Source organism: Mesoplodon mirus (assembly GCF_964341445.2).
Source record: "Mesoplodon mirus genome assembly, chromosome: 2".
In the NCBI taxonomy this organism is placed as follows: domain Eukaryota; kingdom Metazoa; phylum Chordata; class Mammalia; order Artiodactyla; family Ziphiidae; genus Mesoplodon; species Mesoplodon mirus.
This window is the reverse complement of record NC_138977.1, coordinates 78,034,406-78,046,491: the sequence shown is the minus strand read 5'-3', so window position 1 is coordinate 78,046,491 and position 12,086 is coordinate 78,034,406. Positions and strand designations below refer to the sequence as shown.

General features: G+C 34.5%; 1 pseudogene across 1 annotated transcript; it reads right to left on the bottom strand.

The window, feature by feature from the left end:
- Nucleotides 1-1,802: 1,802 nt before the first annotated feature.
- Nucleotides 1,803-3,091, bottom strand: LOC309795690 (short/branched chain specific acyl-CoA dehydrogenase, mitochondrial-like; annotated as a pseudogene). The gene has a single exon. The product of its transcript is annotated as a short/branched chain specific acyl-CoA dehydrogenase, mitochondrial-like (transcript).
- Between the last annotated feature and the right edge of the window lie 8,995 nt (nt 3,092-12,086).

Here is a 12,086-nt window from a genome sequence, read left to right as displayed (position 1 = left end):
TAACTACAATACATAGTTTTCAACTGTTATTTGTGAACCTGCACAAAAAATATACACACAATTAGAACTGTATCAATATGAACTATATATTCATGGTCTAGATGTACATGGGAGCCTCTCTCATGCTGCTAATCTGAAGGAGGCTTATTGTAGTTTCACGTGTTTGTAACTCTACAGGAGGAAGCTGGGATTCTTTTTACTAACGTTGGCTTCTATTCCATTATCTGAAAAGTCCACCTCTCTCACATAATCACAGAAATTAAAGATGTCCAAGCCCCCCTTTAGGGCATTTCCTCCATCCCCTACTTTCCTTATCAGATTAATGTCTTTTTGTTCTAAAACACTGAATGACTGGCTTCCATCAGCTCCCTCTCTGAAAATCAAGTAGGCTTTATCTCTTTTAATCTAAGGAATAAATTTGTCCGTATTTCTTCCTAATATTTTAATGTAATTTCTATCTCAATTGTATTTACACAGTTCTGAATATTTAACTATGATATCCATTATAGAAATTAATACAATTTGATGAACATGAATGTGCAAAGCAAAATTACTTTGAAAATGTCAAGTTTTCTTAATAAACATTATTCTTTCATTAAAGTGCTTCCCCTTTGACAGCAGTGATTACTTTAAGCAACTCTATGAGCCTTGAGACATTTTCCAACATCTCTAACCCATGCCCCCTTCCAGAAAATATAAAACACTCACCCTTCACTGTCCTCCTCCCTCCTGAGGGGACTGAGGATGTGTACCCTACAAGGTTTCTTCTCCTGATTGAGAATCCCTGATACTGAAGAAATGGAATCGCCAGCTGTATATTTGCTGAGCTTTGCCTTTCCATAATTTGACTGTAAAACAACAGATTTATTTTTGCCTTCCCAGAAACGTCATTTTTTATATTACCAAATATGCTTTTCAAACTCTACAGCTCCCTTCTATCCCTCATTCCTTACAAGATTTTAATACACTCCTTTATGGGGAAAAGACATCCCCTCTTGAGAATTGCTGAACCAAAATATAATTTCTGAATTACTATTCATGATAAAGCTCAATAACTAAGTTTGAGAAAACAGTATTCAATTTAAAGATGGAAAAATACTGTATCATTGATAAAATGAATAATATAATATTGAGTATATTCTAATTATTAAACCAAATTATTTAAACTTCATTCTTGAAAACTAATGTAGAGACTTGTTTTTAAAATGATCTACTGAAATCATAATGAAATGCACCTTTCACACTGGTAAATTATAGTAACAAATTATATTGCCTTCCTTTGTTGAAATGTTTTCTTCAATTATATAATCCACTCATTTTCAGATATTCAGAGCTAAAACTTTTAGATTTTTCTAAATAAATTTTTATCAGTTTCACCTAGTTTAGCAACTTAGAATTGAATCTATTTCTTCTATAGAATTGCCAACTAGCATAAACATCTCTCTGACTGATGCACAATGACAAGAATATAAAATAGCCATGTTTGCAAGAAATACTTATATTATCTTTATTTTTCCAAATTCTAATAGAGTGAAATTCTGTATACCCTGAAGCTAGAATGATAATGCATATAGAGTTTTAAATATAGTTTTGGAGAAAATATGGATGCATTTCTTTCCAAATTTTAAAAATGATGTTCTGCGTCTCAGTTAAGCAGATTGGAAAGAGGAAACAGGAAAGGTCTACCTTCAGATCCAAGGTGAAGGGCCTAAATAAAATCATTCAACACAGCCCCCAACAAGGCACAATAGTTTAAAATTTTTCACCAGTGACACCAGGGAGGGGTCCCACTCCCGTGGCTGTCAGTATTCCGAATTGATGTGCTTTGGGATGCTGTTCAGCTAGATGTTTGAAGTTCCTTCATATATTTTACCAATCTTCACATCTCGGAAGTATCTTTCCACAGGGTAATTTTTGGTGTAGCCTACTCCTCCCATCCACTCAATACATTTGCCAGTTATTAGGCCCGCAATCTCTGATGCATAGTACTTGGCCATAGATGATTCTTTAATGAATGGCCTTCCAGCTTCTAAAAGCCTTGCAGCGTTGTATGTGAGTAATCTTGCAGCTTCTAGCTGGGTGGCCACGTGAGCCACTTGGTGTTGGTGTCCCTGAAAATCAAATATTCTTTTGCCAAATTGTTCCCTTTCTTTAATATATGGAATAGTGTAGTCAAAACATCCTTGATCCAGTCCCAGCATCTGTGCAGCAATTGCTATTCTACTTTCATTAAGACCCCCAATGGTTTACTTATAGCCATGTCCAATTTGTCCCAGGATATTGGCTTCTGGAACCTTGACATTTTCAAATGTTAATGGGCAAGTAAAAGAAGCTCTGCTTCCCATTTTGTTCTCTGGTTTCCCTATATGAAGGCCCTCAGTATCACAATCTACCAAAAAGCAGGTAATTCCTTTATACCCAAGAGTAAGGTCTACATTTGCCATCACCATGAAGAGCTTGGCATCCTTGGCATTGCTAATCCACATCTTCGACCCGTTGATGACATAATAATTTCCTTTTTTATCAGCTTTGGTCTTCAAAGCAAATGAATCGCTACCTGCTCCAGCCTCTGAAAGGCAGAAACTTCCCATTTGTTCCATAGCTAGCTTGGGCAAATAGATAGCCTTCTGTTCTTCTGTTCCGTATTTTCCTAATTACTGTGTTCTGGATGTCACATACCAGAGCCACAGACGCATCAACTTTGGCTAATTCTTCTATCACTAGGATAGAGGAAAACATGAAGCTCCTGTTCCTCCATATTTTGTGTCAATTTCAATACCCATCAACCCTTGTTGAAATAATCCTTCTATTACTGATTTTTCCATTTTTGAATTTTCATCCATTTTTGAAACCAAAGGAGCAATTTGTTCCTGGACAAACTTTTTAACCGTGCTCTTTATCATCCTCTCCTCATCTGTAAATGTTTGCAGAGGGGCATAGGGTAGGCCGTTATTTGTTTGCTTTGAGTCCAGCTTCTCAAAGCTGGGAATTTCAAGACATCAGGAGGATTTTTCCAGGAAGACAGGCAAATTGGGAAGTTTCTTCTTAGCAGTGCACTGCCACACAGCAGCCGAACCGTGGCTCCCTCCATCTGCGCCCCAGGACAATCGCCCTATAATTCTTCTTTTCGTTTTAAGCATATTTATGTTTTTAAGTTTCTGCAATTTCTTTAGCATAAGATATATTTTAAAAGATATATACTATTCTAAAATCTAAAAATCACACACATTTTCAATAGTGACAAAACATATTTTCCTATTATATCTCCTGTTAAGGTTTTGTGACTCAGAATTAAGTTGGGACCAGGGTAATATTACTACTTGATACACAACTTATTCCTTTGACTTACTGAATGCAAACCCACAGTCAACACATTTATCAGGAGAGGAATAGTTAAGAGCATTTGTTAGGTTTGTATATGTACACAGTAAATAGCAAAATATTAGGTTTATGGGACAGAACAAGATAAACGAAATGAAAATTAAATGTCTGATAGTGTATTTCTAGTCTGTTTCAGCTGCTCTAACAAAAATATCATAGACTGGGTAACTTGTAAACAAAATAAATTTATTTCTTATACTTCTGGAGACTGGGAAGTCCAAGATCAAGGTACCAGCAGATATGCCTGATGAGAGCCAGCTTCTTGGTTCATACACAGTCTTTTCATTGTGTCCTCACATGGTAACAGGGGAGTGGGAACTCTCCGGAATCTCTTTTGTAAGAGTCTCTTCAGAGTATCTTTTGATCTCATTCAATGTGATGGTATTTTGACATGGGACCTCATGACCTAATCAAAGGTCCCATCTCTAAATACCATCACATTGGGTATCAGGCTTCAACATATGAATTTGGGCAGTGGGGAGGGGGCATAAATATTCAGTCTTTAGCATAGTGACTAAAGAATAACATAATATCTCTTCCATACCATTCCACAGAAAAGGATGTAATGCAGAAGAAAGGAAATAGTGGAAAGTTTGAAGGTCTGGGTTCTAGTCTTTGGACTGCACATGCTGCTTTCCTTTTGTTGTAGACAAGCTGTGTAGCCTCTATTAACCACAAAGTCCTCATCTAGGAAATATACTTGTTAGCCCCCATGAAAATCCTTAAGGTCTCTTCAAGCCTTAAGATTTTTTTTTGTGTTAAATTAACAATAGATCAAAGTAACATGAACCATGAATAGCTAAAATAACACGAAAAGTTATGATGCATATAAAGATCTGTGGATTGCTCTCATCATAAATAAATTGTAAATTTTGCATTTTAATTATCCTTCCTCGACCCCTATCTAAAAATATATCTATACTGTTATTTATTTTGTAGTGTTGGGAGAAATGAACAAAGCTTGAGTGCTACACATGGTGATAAATTTAAAATATGTTAAAAAAACACGTTCTGATTTGGCAATCATTCTTTTATGTATATAATGAACCTGTAGTATTTTTCTTACAAATTTTACTTCTGAGCTATAGTTATCTACAAATACATGTGCATACATGCCTAATCTTTGGGTTTCCAAGAGTGATTGTAAAGAATTTTAAAAGTAACTCACTTTACAATCTCTCATGCAGTAAGTATGTGCTAGAGCAACTTATTATGGTGAGAGAAAGGATGTATCACATTGAGGTTTCATTAATTCCATATTGTGCTAAAGCACTGATACAAAAGAAGGACATGAATTAACAAACAGCACATTTTACTATTGAAGTATGTTAGATAATACAGTCAGATATTATAACCTAATTTCCAACTTAGAAAAGTTTTAATGAAAACTGTGGATAGTTGCTCAGATAAGCCAGAGGAGGAATGAAGAGCACAATTGTCCACCATTAATCCATTTCATTAAATTCAAGAATTTGAGCATATTAAGATAAATCAGAATAAAGATAAATGCTGAAAGCCATATACCTTTCAATCAAAAAACAGGATTAGGAGCTGACATTGAGCTGAGAGAGAGACTAATTTAAACATGCTAGCCTCTGAACTTTTGGAGCCCTCCTGAGAATGAAGTTTTATTCATATGAAGCACTTGTTCTGAATAATAGCCATGTTCCTTTGGCACTTATACCTAAAGAGTTTAACTTAGTCAGTCATCACTTCTCTCCATTGTCTTCTTACAGATAATTGTGTCTTGGGGCTGCAAATAATATCATCATTAACTCTTTGAGATAGCCACTGTGTCTTCTGAATAGTGGCAAAATCCATAAAGCAGTTGAGTGGATTTTTACATCACTGGAAACTCATCAGTCAAGAGATGGTAGTCCTGTTAAGCAGGTGACAGACATTAAAGAGATTCATTACATCTGAAAATGCCAACTCCTTGTAACAGCTTACTGAATATCCTTGCCACTACAAAGGTCAGTGTGTAAGATGTGACTAATACTGTTGTCAGAAAGCTCATATACTTCAATGCCAGTTTTCATTGCACCTTTTGTTTGGCACATATTGGATGAAAATTGTATTATTTTTCATCCACTTGAAGAGGTAGATAATAGCTAGTGTTTGTTTATGATCACAGTGCTTCATTAAATATATTCTGCATTAAATGAATCAAACTTATTGGCTTTATTTCTGTAACTTTCTGTTGAAGTGTTTAAGGTTACACTATGAGTGATCAAAAAATACTTCTTGAGTAAGATTCTATGTTGACACCTTCAACAGACCTAAGAATGACTTCTAATGAGTCTGCATCTAGGTAAGTGTTGATGCTTCAAATATGAAGGTTCCAATACCCTGTTTGGATTAGAAGGGGAAAAATGGTATTTTGCCTATAGCTAGCATTTCCTGAAGATCCTTTCATAGGCAATTGTATTAACACAAGAACAGTTCTCTATATAAATCTCCGTGGTATTGGCACAATTCCTGGAATATTATGGTTGTATATATACATATATATATGTATATATGTGTGTGTGTGTGTGTGTGTGTGCATGTGTGTATAAAATAATGACCAAAAATAACACCAAATAAAAGTTATGGGCTCCATTCTTCCTCTAAATTCTGGGGAATATAGGCTCAAAAATACTAAATCAATATACCCTATTTAATTTCCTCAGCTTCAAAATCTCCAATTCACATTAACCAAAAAGTGTGATTATTGATGCTATATGATGCTGATATCACTTACAGTGCCTGGAAGTGTTGCCCTGGTAGGGAATAGAAAATGATCTTATAATGTTTCTCTGAAGTTGGTTTATATATTTGATTCATATTTAAGTATGCTTATTCTTGAGAGAAAGTATAACATTCTCTGAAGAAAATTATTTCTAACATTCGTACCTGAAATGTCTTTCCTATACTCTACACTGGCCATTTTCCTATCTGAATGTAACTTTAAAACTTTAAAAAATATGAATGGATCACTCTACCTTAAAGTCCAGTACACTGGCTTCCTATGAATAAATTGTTCCTATCCACTTTAAGAAAGTCATCTGACCCAGAAATCTGACAAAGTATGCCAGAATATGGCGATTTTTTTTTTCTTTAGAAGAGGTAAATCATATATCCTAGGAATAAAGTGTCTGCTACATTAATGCAGTTGACTTCTGGTCATAGTCTGTCCTTACATAGTGACTACTATATCATTTATATCAAACAAAGAAACATTTTAAAGGAGGCAAGGGAGGTGAGTGGCATTTGTCACACAGCTGTGCAGCGATATCTCAGGTAATTTCTTGAGCCTCTGATGTATTGTGCTATCAGTCTTAATTTTCTCCTGCCATTTCTTCATCAATCAAAGAAAAGGAAAAAATTATTTTCTTAAGATCTCAAGGGAATGTGGAAATAAGATCAAATAACCTATATTTAGCAAATAAAGTTTAAAAAAAAAGGAAAAATGAGGTGGCTTAAATTTTAGAAGATAGTCCTGATATATTATGTCCCCTTTAAATGCTTCCTCATCAGGTTACATGTTCTGCTAATTTTTAAAGAAATCTGAGCTAGAGATTTTATATTACTTAGATTAAAATAAACTTATGTGAAGTAAAATGTACATAATATGGAGCTTTAAGTAATATTTTATTATGTCACTGTATCCCTGCCGGTGAGAGGCAGTGTTATTTAATTCTGAAAGGATGGTATGGTAAACTGTGTACATATTATTAGCTCTTTCTAATGCACACAATATGAAGAAAGAACTGAGATTTAAAGCATGAGACCTTAGTTCTAGACCAATCTGCCACTATCCAGTTACGAAATATTAGTGAGTGAACAAGTGTCTCTGGACATTGATAAATCTTCTTTTAACTGAATATATGCAACGAACAATATCTGAAATTCTATAATCACTAATGTCTTTAATTTTAATCTCTTGAGAATAAGAACAAAATATAGGCTAAAATCACATTTGGGAATGATTTTTCATTATATGTATATATGTATATATGTTTTTCCTATTTCTAATCCCATGTCCCCACTAATATAAACATATATTTTTGGGAAGAAATTTAGAAAGGCATATGTGCACAGATTTTATTGGTTAGTGAGGTAACTGAACCTGCCAAAATAAGCATTTTATTAAAATATTTGGTTGAAATCAAGTAAACACAGTTTTCTTCTTTCAACCTAATAGACTGTCGTCATATGTTTTGGTATTGAAATGATCCTAGCATGCCTCCAGATTACTTTAAATGAGTAACATAAAAGGTACAATAAATCGCAAAGTAAATGGTAGAATAAAGCACTGATCTAGATTCCCTCTCCAGTAAGCTCTAGGGATAATAAGTTCATTTTTTTTTAAGGCAAGGTGTTCAGTGCTAAAAGATTGAGCCAGCTATCATTTACAATCTCTCCGCTCCAAACCCTGCCTTCTTTTTCCCAGTTTTGTGTAACCTGTACGTATTTCTATTTCTCTAGCTGGTACATTGTTGGGCTTTTGTTTCAATAACGAGTGCTGGAGCGACATAGTGAGGTGATAGTGAAAAGAAGCCATTTCCCTCAGGTTGGGTGCTGCATCCATATTTTATCCAGTGCAGGAGGTGAGGCCTTGTGCCTCTCACTTCATGAGACTTTATAGACAGTTTCTAGCCTCACTGTCTTTCACAGGAGCTGTGCCCTTACTTTTAAGCCATGCTTTTCCTACCTGGCTGGCTGCTTTTACAGATGAACTTCATCCATCATCAAGCAACTGACTATCCTTTATGAGGTTGCTTCTAAAGAAGGTCCAGCTGAGACCTCAGGCAACTGTATCGCCAACACATAACTTACTTCTACAGACCAGCTCACATCTGCCCACTTCCTCTGGCAATGGCAGACCCTTTCTGTAGATCAGCACTGGCCTGCATCCTCTAGAAAGCTTTGTTGCCACTAGGAAGACTACTTGTCTCTCTCTAGCCATGCCTTCTGCAAAGAGTTTGAAATCTCAGCCTTGGGTGGAGGAACCTCTCCCAAGTCCTCAGTTTCTTTCACTGTCCAGTATCCTTCAACTTAGTAATAGTATAACGTGTTTATTTGCACTTGCAAATTCTGGACTCCATAGAGTTCCTTATATCTCTTTTAGTAGTTAAAGGCTTTGTATAAGTTAATGATTCTTTATAATAAAGATTCCTTATTTAAATTACTAGTGTATTTTTTGTCTCCTAACTGGACCCTCATTGATATAAAAGTATAATGGAACCCATTGCTTTTGTTCAGCAATTCAACTTTCATATTTTTTGGAAGTATATGCATAAAAACAAAAAAAATGCAGTGAGTATATGAATGTTAGGAAAATAATTTGAACTAAAGTTCACAACATTATTGTCAGAGGAAATATTTGTCAGAGGAAGAAAATTAATATTCCTAGGCACTAGACACCCATGGCTTCCTGAGATATAAATACCCCTTTCACCTGCCAAGATCCAGGATGCCTATATAGGGCTTAGGTATTAGACAAATGAATTATCTGTAATTCATGTCATCTGTATCAACAACTAATTTCATCTTTCTTAAAATGTCCAGGTAATTGTAAATTTTTTGACCATTCCACTTAGCAACATTTTAATCTTTTCTTCTGTCAGTATAGTTTGCCTCCTTTTAGAGAGGGGAAGAAAAGAGGGTGGAATATTAGATTGAGTTATGGTATATAAAAGAGAGACAGAGAGACTTGAGAGAAAAGAGGGGCAAAACTATTAAAATAAAGCTTGGTCTTTATGTTTCATTAACGGCCATATTTCCCAGCAAAATACAACAGAAAATAAATTGAACTGAAGCGAACTACCATGTGATTATTCTGGGAGTTTTAATTGTCCTTACCTTCTCTTGTTCTCAGCTTGCTTTTGTTAACACCCTTACCCACTTTTCCTTTATGTATAACCTCTGCTCAATGTTAAAAGCTAGAATGTCCCCAGTAGATGTTTAAGCTGAACCTCTGAGCCAACTGAGGCAACAAGTTGTGGTTAATAAAGTATAAGAGTTTAGAACTAGAAGGAGTCTTAAAGATTGTCTACTTAGATCCTTAATTTCACAGAAAAGGGGGATAAAGCTAAGGGAGTTAAGAACTCAGAAATAAAAAAAGGATGGTCTGACATAAAAATGGGTAGTTTGGGTTCCTGGGTTCAAACTTGGTTCCATGAACTTGGTTCTCTATCTATCATATACTCTTGAGGTTAACATCAGGCCTAACTTTCAAAGTACATCAGGATTTTGCTCAGAAAACAAAACATTATCCAGATAAAATACACTTTTGTTGATATTAGTAATTATATTCTTAACTCTGGCATTCCTGGAAGATGCTAGTATAATGTTTTTAGGTCAAAAGGATACTCTCACAGTTTTCTAGGCAATTCTCAAATATTCATTCTTTCTTTCTTTTAACAAGCAATTATTGTATGTCCTTAATGTGTTCTTGGTGTTGGCTAGGCATTCGGGGGGAAGAAAGAAAATTAATAGAAAAAGGCAGAAATGTTGATCCTTGATTTCAAAAATCCTAAAACATATATTTTAAACAACATAAGCACATTTGATTGGCATTAATACATTTAAAATATTATAATTCTAAGTAATAAATTATATGGGTCATACATTCTAAACAGAAAGAAAGTAAAGGCATAATCATGGTAAGGTACATTTAACCTGGAAGTTTTTTGAGAAGGCTCAATAATGTAATGAATACAAAGGTGAAGAGGAGAAAAAGTAGGGAAAGGCTTTTTAAATGGTAAAACTCGCACAAAGTCAGAAGAGTGAATTATAAAGGAAAGTAGCAGATGAACTAATGTGGATGAAATAGTAACTAGTTTGAGAAAGTAATTTTAAATGGCAATATTTATCTGCAGTATAAGAAAAGAAACAATTAAAAGTAGATATTCATAACATGGACAGTAATTCTATTAGATAGATAGATAGATAGGTAGGGAAACAGAGCTACATCTGTACCTGTACATATGGGTATGTTTATCTTCTATGTGCATTATTTGAAGAATGGTGTACATAGATGTTAGAGGCACTGTTTCTGAAGACTGACTTCCTGGTGCAGTAAATTCCCCACACGTCCTATGTGAAAGAAAAGGTGCCTACGGCACTTAACTATAATGTTATTGTGTGGATGAAATGAGATAACTTGTGTAAAGTTTAGCATGGTAATGGTATCTCACTCCCTAATAATTCAAATAATGTTAACTATTTTTAGTAAGATACAGAGAAAAACATTAAAATATGAATTTGAAAGGATGGTTAAATTTATTTAAATTGATAATTAGCCAAAGGTTATAAATAAAAATGCACATCTAGTCTCCTTGCACTGGAAAGGCTTTAAAAGCATTCTGTTTCAGCATTTAAGAAACTAAAACACAAATAACATCTAAGAAATCTACATTCCTTGGTGACATCTGGGGGCTGGGGCTGAAAAGCAGCTGCTCATTGTAGCTAGCACATGTTCTTGTTGTTGCTCTTTTCACATGTCCCAACCACTGGTTATTGTTCTTTTACCACTGAGCTTTCTTCATTTATTTTTCATTATCTGCCTGATCCCAACAGTTTTTTAAATTCACAACTTCTAGTTAATCGAATTCTGAAGACCCTACCAAGTAAAGATCTGCATGTGACTAATGAGGGAAAAATACGTGCAAAAAATTATATACTATATTCACTATAGAAAACTTGAAGCTACATGTATATTCTTTGAATGCAATATCCCCAGAGGTAACCTTTAGTTCTCTTACTTTAATATGTTGCTTATAACATATGCATTTCAAACACTCTATAAGATGATGTTACCATAAATATTTCAAGTCAGTAATCCACTGTACAGCATTTACTATAAAAAGCTAACTGATAAAATATGTAGAATGATCATTTACATTTTGGAGAGCATAAGGGCATTGAGCCAATCATGCAACCATGCTTAGTTTCAACAGAATGACACTGTACACCTCTGCCTACATTGATTAGCACAAAGAAAGCCATTGCTTAAGCTTATAATCTTTTGGATGGATTTAATTTTCTAGTAAGGAAAATCAAGACAAAGAATTGTTGAGACTGTATGTTTTCTTATAGTTGTGCCTCATTTAATTGGTCAGTTGCATAAGGACATTCTAAGTATCCAAATCCAGAAGTTATATATTGGGCAGTCTAATGCTTCACTTACGGAAAAGTGCAAAGTTAGGAAGTTATTCAAAAGTCAGCTAGTAAAAAAATAAATAAATAAAAGTCAGCTACTGATTTACTCTCTAGCCTCACTTCCATATATAAAAGCATCTAGATTGTTGAGGGTCAATTGCCATGAACATTCCCCAGGATAAGTGGTTACTCAAATAAATGTATCAAAGTAGTGAATACTTTTTCTCAAATACCAAGTATATTCTCATGGCCATGATACCAATGCTAGAAAGAAAATTAAACAATTAATTAGATACTATTCTGGAGGGGGTAATACATGCAAACAATAAACAAATGAACACATAAGCTAGTGAAACAGTAGCTACAGAAATACATATTTTTTATAGGTGGTAGTGCTAATAGTTTTTACCTATCCCACAGGATATAGAAGAGTATCTTTTAAATCTTAAAAGTATGTATTGTATTGGTCAAGAAAAATCTATAAAATAACACACAGCACACACACACAAAATGATCCCATGTTCTTTCAGTTGTAAACTTAGAAAGAAAATATACAT